The 12,393-nt window shown below is 36.0% G+C and overlaps 1 protein-coding gene and 1 pseudogene across 1 annotated transcript in view; both read right to left on the reverse strand.

Annotated features, from left to right (window-relative positions):
• Positions 1-12,393, reverse strand: part of GLG1 (golgi glycoprotein 1) — a 107,765-nt gene that overhangs the window by 50,479 nt on the left and 44,893 nt on the right. The gene's annotated exons all lie outside the window — the stretch shown is intronic.
• On the reverse strand, positions 2,015-4,898 carry LOC111731503 (annotated as a pseudogene).

Genomic DNA, 12,393 nt, shown 5'->3' on the forward strand with positions numbered 1-12,393 from the left:
ATGGGCTTGATTATCTTTACTCCTACAAGATGAATAATATCAGGAATAAAACCCAGAATTGCTAAGGTAGAATAGGGCTGAGGATTTTTTTCCTTTTATTAACAATCATTGAAACAGTACTCGGAAATGTCCCAAGAAATTAATCAACAAGTAAATGCAGTATTGAATAATTATAATGTAAAAAAAAACTGTGCTAGGCCTTGCTGTGGGATACAGAAGAAAGATAAGACATTGTCTCTAACCTTGGGTAGTTTACAATCCAGTTGTAGAGATAAATGGTGCAATCAAGCAATTAAGCAGGAGTAGGGACTTGAGCCAGGTCCAAAGGATTAAAGAATGATTCTAAAGAGGATGCCAGTCGTATAATCCCCCCAGGGCTTAGGAAAAAAATAATAGACCCTCTCTTTTAAAAAGCTCATCTTCTATATTTTAATATTTTATAATGTATATGTTAGAATTAATATTTTATGAATAACTATATCTATTAGGCATATGCCTAATCATTTTTTCAAATGACAAGAACATGATCAAGACAGAGGATTAAGAGCTGAAACTTTCCTTCTGCCCAGTTTAGGAGTCCTACCCCAACACATCACAGGTGAAGTGCTGGCTCGTAGCCTGTGGAAGCATTGAATTAGAAGCTGAGTTTTGCCACATTATTAGCTGCTCTCTATCACTCTGAAGATAGAAATCTGGACTTCAAAAAGAAGAGTCTCTTACATCAAGTGTTTCTTCACTGAAAATAAAATAACTGTCCTCTAAATAATGTAAAACTGTGAGAACTCATTATGAAAAGCTTCATAAATAGCTTTCTGTTAATTTAACAATCAAATTTTATAGAAGAGACTGCTGAAGTTGTATATATTGGTATCAATAAAGAAACTATGATGAATAAAGAAAAAAGAGAACATGACACATCCCCCGAACCCAACCTATCAGTGACTAGAGAAGGAACTCAGTTAATGATGAAGAAATGATACAAAAATAACACTAAAGGATTAAGCACTAAGTACTTGGAGACACCTGCCTGACTCCAATAAAGAATGTGACGAATGCAGCAGGCAAGAGCGAAAACTGTCACTTAACTGACTTTAGGTGCTACATTTATTTCCTACAACATGATGGACTGTAAGATAAAGGTACTAGGTTCAATTTTACAGATGAGGATATGGAAATACAAAGAAACTTAGTAACGTGATGAAAGGTACATTGCTAGGAGACAACAAAATTGGATTTAAATAATAAGTAGCATCTAATGCTTATTGTGATGCTTTCAGCTTGATACCTCTCCAAAATGGCTTGGTAGGTCAAGCATAGCGATGGGGGGGGGGGGGAGGGGGAGGCGGTGGCTTTAGGAAGCGCAAGAAAAAGAAAGGTAGACAGGATGAATAAACAGAACTAGCGCTCTATAGTGATTGACAGATATGAATTTAGATGTAGGTAGCCCATTTAAGAAACTGATGGAGTAATTACACCAACTAGGGGTCTTGGATTAGCCCTTGAATAACTACAGAAAGTCATAAAAAACTGTGCTTAGTTCTAAGTGAATGGTTTAAATGTTTTGGGTGTTACTGCACTTTAATATCCTCATTGGGTATGCCAAAGCTGAAATAGTTGATTTTAAGGCTTAAAATCCCTAGCCTTCCTTTAAGTTTTGTAAATTCAGAATGGATTTTAAAGAAAGGAACAGAATAGTAGAAGAAGAAAAACAGATTAACAGAAGTTTTCAGCTACAGAAGCTGTGTGATTTGGGGTGGGTCACTTAACTTCTCCAGACCCCTGAGGACTAGAACAGGTATTTCTTCACCTACGATCCATGCACAGACTTTAGGAGTGAGATTGTCTTAAATCTGAATACAAACTTTTGTGTCAAGTATATTCTTCTGAGAAGAGAATCCACAGCTGTCATCATAATCTCAAAAAGATTCATATGACAAGGAAAAATTAAGAAATACTGGCCTAAAATGGTTGAGATTATTTAGCTTGATGAGTCTATAAAATCTGAGACATGGAATATGAAAATAGAAATATTTATTGAATTCCACATCTTTTAATGCTGGTAATTTGCATGTTATGATCATGATTTCCTTCTTCATTTTAACCATTCTCTGCTGGTCAAATTCACAATAACAGGTTTTAGAATAAACTATTGAAAAGCTTGAGTCTGAATGATCTGAATTAAATCAACCTTCACATTCATTTAAGAGGATGATTTTTACAGAAAGTACAAGTCTGAAACTATAATTTCCCCAAGGTGAACAGGCTGAGTTAACGAGTCTGGCAGGAGAAATGAAAGCATTCACAAAACTAACTTGGAAGCTGTCCTAGTTTCTGAAACAGAAATGCTTGGGAGTTGGATTATGTCTAAAATATGGAACATTCTACAGTTACACTGACTGAAGTTGAACTACCCACCAGATTACACCTGGCACTTATAAACTAAGTGACGACAGGACTCTGTTTATTAATCACCTGGGAGAAAATAAAACAAAACAAAAAACCATCAATAGTATCAGTGCTTTCATGGCCTTGCAAAAATCTGAAGGCTATTAGCGCAATCAGAAAAAAAAAAATCTGAAGGCTGGAAAATAATCTGATGCCACCTTCAGGTTAGAGACATTCATTCTGCTACAGTAGTACGTAAATTCTTCTGGGAGTTTATTCATTAAGAACCCGGTAAACTCCCAACTATAAGAGCAATCCACTTATTAACTTGGCTCAAGCCACCCACTCCTGCCCATCAAAAAAGCAAACTTAATATAGTTAGTAATGATTAGATAAACCCAGTCTTTTAGTCTTGATAAATTCTCTCTCCACTAGTGTAAACTGAATCTTAGCCCTCAATCTGATTCATAACTAAGTTACTCTTAGTGCCTTATCCTGACTCAATCAGAATTAATTTTTTTTATTTGTACCCAGGGATAGCTGCTAAGTATTGTTTAAAACAAAAAAAAGGGATCAACAAAGGCCTCGTGCCTTCCAACAATGTTCTGATTCACTAAAGAGCTGTTCTTTTGTATGATTCTTCAACATTCATCCATCTTTTCAAAAAAGGATTTACAGTACAGGTCCATCGGGAGATTATAGATGCTGGCTCTCAAGTAAATTAGTGTGGTAGAGGAGATAAAACACGAGTCTATACCTAACTATCAAACAAAGCTGCATGTGGAGTTTGTGGGGGCCTGATAAAGAATGAAAAAAGTACCATCAACTCCCATGAGTAGGAAGATAGAAAGGAAATCAGAGACTCTAATGGAAGATGGTACACCTGAGTTGAGCCTTAAAAGGAGTTTGTGATTTGGTGCTGTGATGTTAAGCATATGCTGAGGAAGATGAGATAGGGCTGTTCGAAAGGCACATTCTGAGTAGAGGGTAGAGACTTGAGCGAGATAGTGAGGAACCCTGTGGTGACCATTCTCAGGCTTATATATTTGGCATCTCCAATATATGATGGGATAACTACGAAGTTTTAATAAAATCTGAACAATAATGATCTCCCATAATTCAAGTTAATATGTTCTAAACAGTGTAGAGAGTGGTGATTTACTGTTATTTGTGTGTGCTTCTCCAGTAGATAGTAACAGCTGGGAAATATTGTATAGTTGGTATAGTTGTCTTTTTTAAAATCTTTACACATTTTATTAACTTTAAAGATGGAATAAGAACAGCTACTTCAGAAACTAGAGACACTCAAGCACTGATCTAGTCACAGAGTTTCCACACAGCTGAAGTTTACACCAAATAGACAAAAAATAGGACAGAAGATGACCTATGTAAAGATTTTAAAAATTCATTTCTAGAAAGCAGGTCAGATGGACTCAAAGACCTCACTGAATGTAGGAGAATCAATGGAAAGCAACGTAAAGCTTTCTACTGGGTTTAAAGGTAGGAATCAATCAGTACATGTAATCGAGAAAAAGTTCTTCTTCCTCTGATCTAAATGTTTGTCTCTCGTCTGAGTTCAGAGAAAAGGTCCTGATCACTTGAAGTGGTTGTCAGTCAAGGTCTCCTTCATTTTTGCTTTCTTGGCTTCCAGTTCAGCCAGCTCTTGTAGATTTCTTTAGCTCATGCCCTAGAGCTCCAGTTGTTTTTCGGTCACTGTGGCATCCTGCGGGTACGAGTCAGCAACTTCCCTAGCCTCCGTCTCCTCTACCTCTTCATCAACAGTAGATTCAGTGACAGAGTTGAACCTGCCCAGGTCTTTGGCCTGTTTGGCCATCATCACATTCTTAGGAGGCTCTTGTTTCTAAGTATACATACTCATTTTCCCAAAATCCTATGCAGACCTGACCTGACACCTGTTTCATTCACAATGAAGGTCATGGAGCATTCTTCTGGATCTGGCAGAAGAGTGGCAGTTCACACCTTGCACACTTGTTCCTGTACTGTCATTCAATGCCTTCAGGCCTCTGAAGATAGTCTCCTGCCTTCCGTGTTACAATTTGTGGGTATGTTTGGCAGCATCAATTACACAGGACTAATCCCAGAGTCTCACGGGCTATTTTTCTGACAGTCCAGCACTAACGCCATCCGGCTGCACAAACAGGAGCAGGCGTGGAGGGGCAGCATCATGTTCCTCCTAATCCAAGGTGTTGGAGCTGATTACTCACTGGGACACTACTTTAGGCATAGCTCAGGGGCAGCCTGAAAACTCAATGCCAAGAATAATGTATAGTTACTTCCATAGGAACATGTTGAGTGTTAAAAGGGGTAAAAGATAAGACAGGGAAGACCTTTCGCAAACAAATAGGGCCCATCTATCCCTGGTTCTTGGACAGTCTGACATAAACACAAGGCAGTGATGAGGATAGGTTGAGGTCAAGACTTACCTGTCTTATACCTTTAAAATGAAAATAACCTCAATATCCTTTAATTTTAATAAATAGAGAGAGAGAGAGAGAGAGAGAGAATTTATATGCATGTATAATCATGAGAATTAGCAAATAGTTCTGCTCTGGTTCAGATAGCATACTTATACACATAAATACTGGCAAGACTTTCAGCTCTGTCAAGTACTAATTCATTCATCTTCAGTGAGATTATACCCTTATTCTGAAAATTTGGAAACACATAGCAATCTGGCTAATTACTGAACTTAATAATGGACTAAAAATAAAAAAAGACTGAGTAACTCTTGACTCATGACAGATGAATCATATCCATGAAGATGCTATACCCCAGATTTATTTTGAAAAGTCAAATTACATCTTACTTTTGTTTAAGAAAACTCCAAAACTAGTTAAACTGACCAAATGGAAACAGTCAAAATTATTATAATTTATCATTTCCTGTGCCCAGAGCAGAAAATGCCAAATGCTAAATAAGGATATAGAACAGTAGTTTCCCCAGACCCCCACCGGATGCCTGAAACCATGGAGAGTAACAAACCCTGTACATACTATGTTTTGACCTATGCATACAAAGCTATGATAAAGTTTAACTTATAAATTAGGCACAGTAAGAGATTAACAACAATAATAAAATAAACAATGATATGTGAATGTGGTCTCTCTTCTCTCTCTCTCTCCCTCCCCCTCCCTCTCTTTACCTCTCTCTCAGAACGTCTTATTGTAATCTACTCACCTTTTCACTTAAAAGAAGACTTTATGGTTTCTTTTTAGCATATCCAAATTGCCAGCATCACTATCCTTGTACTTTGGGGCTATTATTAAGTAAAATAAGGGCTACTTGAACACAAGCACTGCAATGCTGTGATTGTCGATCAGATAACAGAAATGACTAATGGCTGGGTAGCACATACAGTGTGGACAAAGGGATGATTCACATCCTGGGGGGCGGGGCGCAGAGTAGGATGGCATGAGATTTGATCACACTACTTAAAATGGGGTGCAATTTAAAACTTATAAATTGTTTATTTCTGGAATTTCCCATTTAATATTTTCAGACCACAGTAGTCCACGGTAACTGAAACCTTGAAAAGCAAAACCATGGATATGGGGGGACTCCTATAATCTAGTTTTGAATGAAAACTGCATCATTACATTGGCAAAAGGCTACACGATTGATTATGATTTTACAAACCTTGACGTTTATGTGAAATTTAAATTACAAAAACACATTTAATTTTTTCTACCATAAGAAATATTATAAACAAAGGTCTTTCTCCATTTTCCACCCTATCTGACTATCATAAATTAGAAATAGAGATACCTATAAACTGTAGGAGGTGGGTCATCCTCAAAAAAATGTTTAGAGATTATTTTTTTTCACATACAGAGCTCAGTCAATCTTTTTATCAATTTCCCATTTGGGACTACCCAATATTCAAGAAATGTAGAACTGTTTTGTAATGACAAGGGTTTTAAAACCTATTATGGCTTTGCAAAGACTCTGCCTCATTTCCCCACTGTGAATGAATGAGTTTCTCTGGGACTAAATCATCCCCATGAGAGCCTACCATCAGTGGGGAGGGAAAAGCTACCTAGAAGATGATTTGGAAATCTAGAACGCAGTTTGGTGCTGGTGGGGAGCATTTTTACCTAATTTATCGGGGAAGGAAACAGAGTTAAGCATTCTATCAAATGCTTGGCCAGATTCCCCTTTAGCCTCAAAGGAAAGAATCTTGGATAGGTCTATCAACTTGGCTCCCGGCCATGGCAGGCACACAGCTGTAAAGGGAGAAAAGGCCTTGTTTTTCATTGCCCAGTTGCCTGGGTAAAGTCAGTTTTGGTGCCCATGTTACAAGAGTGGCACCTACAGCATTATTAGTCAGGCTAAAGTGGCTGACATTTACAACCTGTTTTGTAGGAAATTCATCAAAAAGGCAGCAGGTCCTTGAATAAGATCATTTCATTCAATGTTATTTTGTTATAACATTGATGAGATGCTGTAGGGACTTAACTCTTGTTTATGTCCTCTATGTTCTTATTTTCACCTCAGTATGCAGGAAGAAAAGCTTCAAGCCTTTACACAGGACACATCCTCTCTGTAATATGTACTAGGTAAAATCCACAAAATGTAACGTTCTAAGACATTTAATATACACACTTAGGCTGTAAATAGTACTGTACACATATATAGGTCTACTCGGAGTCTTTGGTTAAAAATCTTACATTATGAATATTAGTGGCTAGTTATGCCAGTAATATAAAGAATTCAGAAGCATATATGCAAGTCAATTAATTCATAACAGATTTTTAAAATAAAAATTTAGGACATAAGTCACACTAAGATATTTTAGAATATTTTATCTAATTGAGTTACTGAAAATCTTTAGCCAGATTTCTAATTTTTAAACTTTATCTAAAAATTACCAAATACACATTTTAAAACATAAAATATGGGGTAATTTTGTCCTAAGACCAAGTTAATGAAAGTGAGAAAAGAAAGTGACTCCATTAATACTTCCTATCCAAAAGGCTTGACACTGAACAAATAATTTCAATCTCCATGACTTATCAAAATAATTTATTCAACTGGTTACTAAAACGGTCCCTGCTTTTAGAACAAAGAAGAGAATAGAAAGTGTATAAGAATAGAAAGCTGACGTCTCTAGTTTAAAACTGCCTCTTACTAGCTCATTTTGGGGCTATAAAAAATTTCAGTGTTTCTGGTTTTATGTTGTCCCTTTGACCCCTTGGAGGTGGCAGTACCCTCAGTTAAACACAAAATTCCTGTGACTGTGAGTTACTGCCTCAACCTGTTCCCTAATTCACTAATAGCTTATTTAATATAACCATACTTACTCTTCAAAAATATCAGCAAAACAAAAACAGAAAAAACAGATTATTTTTTCCAAAGGTGACTAATCACCTTCGCCTTAACATTTAAGATTACATACATTTAGCTTACACATAATTAATTGCCACCAATAGATCAGACACAACAAAAGTGTCTTGCATCTGTGTATTGGCTTAAGGCTCCCGTTTCTATTTACGACAAAATTCAAAAAATTTTTTCATATTTAACTTTCTTTTTGCATAATGAGGAAAGCAACTGACTGGGTAGGGCTGTGCAACTAATTCCAATTCCTATTCTACCAGGTCACTCGGGCAACGATATGGAAAAAGCGAATCGTTAATCTCATTCTCCGCCCTTAGAATGCTTTGAATTTGAACTATGGTGAAAAGAGAAAATCACAGTTTTTCAAGCCTTTCTCCTATGAAAATTAGAGCCATACCTTCCTGAAGCCCTTTGACAACTCCAATAGTATAACTACCAGCTCACAACAGTTCACATCTATGAAAAATATCCCCTTTCCAAAGAGAGAGATCATCTGACTTGTCTCTGATACCAAAAATTGTATTCTTGTGATGCATATAACATATTGATTTAATCCACTGATGACAGCTTAAGCTTGCATTTTCAGGAAAGAATAATTCAAAATGAAAAATGCAAAGTTTTAAAGTCAATATTCAATATCAGTTTCTGAATGAGAACCTGACTCACAGGAAGCCCTTCAGCAGCTCTACCACTCTAAAAATATCTGCCAAGGGACACCTTATTCGATCTGAAATTGAATAAGAATTTCAAATCTATGTTCTTAATTCTTACTTGGTGCAACCATGACATCACAGAGCAGACAAAGACACAAATAATTTTGTTGACATAAATTTGGCTCCAAGTTGTATCTATCTTGAAATTCTTCCTGAAAATATTAGAATCCTAATGAAATAAATTCTTAGTTGATCAAAAGAACCCCACAGTCTCTGGAAGAATTTTTCTTCTTTTTAAGTTACATTTAAAGAAGTTCCTGGAGGGCAGTAATCACAGCCTGTGCTACCATACTACTAAGCACACACTGGCATTCTATGTACCTTTGTTATTTGGTTGACAGAAATTCTGACCTCTAGGTGTCTGAAGGCAAACCTGTCAGTCACTGGGTCACAATGAAATCAACAGCTTCTCCCAAGTTTTTCCTTTCTGATCTATTTTTTGGACCTTTAAATTTTAATACCAACTTTCTAACGTAGCTCCCAAATTAAGACCAAAAATGTTCAATGACTTCAAGCTGACAGGACAGGAAATGATTAAATAAGGATGTCAAGGAGCACTAGTCTCAGAAAATTAAGCCCACTATTTCGGTTTCTTGAAGAAAAAGCAATAGGGAAGAAAAGGATTATCAAGAATTACATTTCTGGAATTCCTCTGGACACCTCTAAAGGAATTCATCACCATTATTTATTTCAATCCATTCCCTCAGAAGAAATTGGTCATCTTTCAAATGAAGCTTTTAGAAATGACCAAGAAAAAGCCCATGTGAATAAACACCAATGGATTAGATCTGAAGGGGGAAAAAAGACAACTTGTAAGTTATTGCAAGCCTAGTTATCTCGTGAGGACAATTTTATCTTTTTAAACTTCCCCCCAAATACATTCTTTTAAGAATTTCTAAAAATTAGATATAAACTGGTTACAACAAATGTGTAAGGTAACTTTTCAGATGTCAATTTCACGTGAAATCTCAATAAATTCGGCTTTGTTTTTTTTTCTTATAAGCACCTATTTGGGAAGGATAGAAGACTAAGGTGTCCTGGGCAGTGGGGGTGAGGTGCATGAGGGTGACGGTGTGGATGAGTATTAGTCAACCCCATATAATGGGCAGAAAAGACCCACGTTTCCTTAGGCTTGTTGGGAGGGGAGAAAGGTTGAAAGAGAAAGGGACTGAGTGGGAATTGAGAGAGAAAAAGAAAATAGAACTAAAGAGCAAAAGGTGATTATGTCCCTAAGATAACAAATGGAAAAATAAATCAAAAGGAAAGAATGGGAAAGCCATCTCTTAGAAAGAAAAAGCCCTTTCCTTAGTTTCTTGCCGGTTGTTAGAAAAGACATTCTTGCTAGCTTCTACTGAGTGTAATAATTCATTTCTAATTCTATTCCTTGCTCTACTCTGTTCTTCACCAATTCCACTCAGTCTTCATGATCCGAATGCCTTGGAAGTCTAAGTCAGCAAAGACTATGCATAAAACTTAAAATGCTCTCTATTGAACTAAAATTTGCTGCTAATTAAAATAAAAAGGAACTTCACTCTTTTGTAAAGGGAAAATACAAACAGTGGTATTTACTTACTGAACAGAAAGTAATTGTGTCAAACCACTAAAAATAGACATTCAATTTGTTATGTGAATAGCAATTCTGTTTTATGAGAAAGAGAACTAGAAATTATGCTTTTGTTCTATAGACTGGAAAACTTCTCTTACAGTATAAGGGAGAGGGGAGGTAAAAGCTAGAAGAATCTGTCTTAGCCTTAATTAAAAAATAGTTATAAGGGAAATACAAGTTGCAACTTAAAAAAACTAAATTATAATAAAATTAAAGCTGCTAAAAGAATTCTGAAACTTGTTAAAGATCTTGTTACTAAAACTGTGCTGAGTTTATTCTTGTGAATCTCAAAACCTAAAACAGATAGAATGAGAATTTACTACTCAACTTATTAAGGCCTGATCTTGACTCAGCCCTCCACAGATTACTGACTCAAACTACATGTCATACTTATACTACTTAAATTCAGATCGACTGTATTTGGTATTTAGGAGGCGATTTCAGAGTTGGTCATTTATTAGATGTGCAAGTGGGGAAAAGAAGAATGAAAGATGATGGCTGCCCCAGTTTCCAGGCTGGATGACAAAGGAGATGGTGGTACCTTTAATGAGAAGTGAAATTCAGGCCCAGTGGGCTGGGAGTAGTAGATACTAAACTCAGTTCTAGATTGAGATTGAGGTACCTGTGGACATACCCCACAGAGAGAGCTGGCAGTATGTGTCTGGAGCTCAGGAAAGAGGTTTAAGCAGGTGATAGGGATATGGGAATCATCACATTTAGGTGAAAATGAAATGACCGAGGCCAAATGAGAACTGAAACAAGACATTCAAGCGCTTGATAGAGGAGGTGACTGAGAAAGAACAGCCTGAGAAGGAAGACACAGACAAATGTTTTAAGAAGGGAGTGGTCACATCGAGATGATTCTATTAATAGAAAATGTCCAAAAATGCAAATTTAGAGACAGAAGGTAGATTAGTGGAGTCCATGTGTGGGGATAGATGGGGATTAACATAAATGGGCATAAAGGATCTTTCTGGAAGGATAAATATGTTCTAAACCTGATGTATGATTATGACTGCACTATTCAGTAAAGTTACTAAAATCGCTGTAAACTTGAAATGGATGGATTCTATGATAAGCAAAATATACTTCAATAAAGCTGTTAAAAAGAAAAAGTTAGGTGTATTGCATCTTTTACACTGAAATGTGGACAGTCTCTAGTGTGAGAAAATGTTTGGTGAGATTTATAATAACCGCAATTACAGGCGCCTTTGCTAAGCAAGCTGGAAACCCCTCCCATAGATATCTAAGCATGTATTCTATTTTTTAAAAAAGAAAGAGAGGTTTTATTTATTAAAGTTCAGAGCAACCCTCAAAGTTTACAAAGTAAAATTTGGTACACATGTACAGAGAACAAACGTGTTACGTAATAAGCAAATGGCTAATTCCCAATCAGGTACAATTTGGAAATGTGAAAAGACACTTTTGTTTATCACACTAACTTGGGAGGCAACACTGGGCATTTAGAGGGCAATGTCTGAACTATAAGTTACTGCTTTTAAAAATAGTAAATCGAGAATTCATCCTGGTATTCACTTGCACTTAAAAGCTGCCTCGATGTTATTGGGTCAAGCAGTTGTAACAAGCATTCAATTTTTTATGTGAATATAAAAAATATAAATGTTCTTCAACGCACAAAATAGTAATGCACAATGAGGAATGGTCCCTTCGTAATGCCAAAAGCATTTCTGATGAAAAACACTGATTTAAACCATGATCTTATTAGCACTTTCAAAGGTAGAGTACCTGTAGATTCTTAATCTAAAATATTTAAATATAAAGCATCTTCTATACTAACAAAATATTTCACCATATTCAAATTAAAAATATAATTTCCCAAAATTTTATCTTTGAAAAATCACACATGGCTATTAGATGTTAAAATTTAGAAATAACATCAAATAGTTAAAGACATGTCACTTTGCTTGAACTGGCCTTATAAATTTCTCTCTGAGCTTTAAGCATTTTTTTGACAGACCAGGCAATAACATTTGCAAATATTTCTCTGTAATGCTGAAATTTAATATTTTCCTTTGAGTTTTTAGAAAGTATAATTTCACTCAACATGGTAGAAAAAAACCCCAGAAAGTGTTATTTCATGAGCTGCCTCAAGATACAACCACAGTATACTGTATACTTTTTAGTAAAGCATTGTACTATATTATAAACTACTTATATATTCTTGAAGGGTGGAATTTTGTCTATCGCATTTTTTTATACATAGTGCCTAGTACAGATTGTACATAGTAGGTGCTCAATATTTGTTTCAAGAATAACTGAATAAGGTTATTAAAAGTGGAGGGGTTCAAAAGAGGCCTCTCTCAAGCTGTG

This window comes from Pteropus vampyrus, unplaced genomic scaffold, assembly GCF_000151845.1.
Source record: "Pteropus vampyrus isolate Shadow unplaced genomic scaffold, Pvam_2.0 Scaffold379, whole genome shotgun sequence".
Taxonomy (NCBI): Eukaryota; Metazoa; Chordata; class Mammalia; order Chiroptera; family Pteropodidae; genus Pteropus; species Pteropus vampyrus.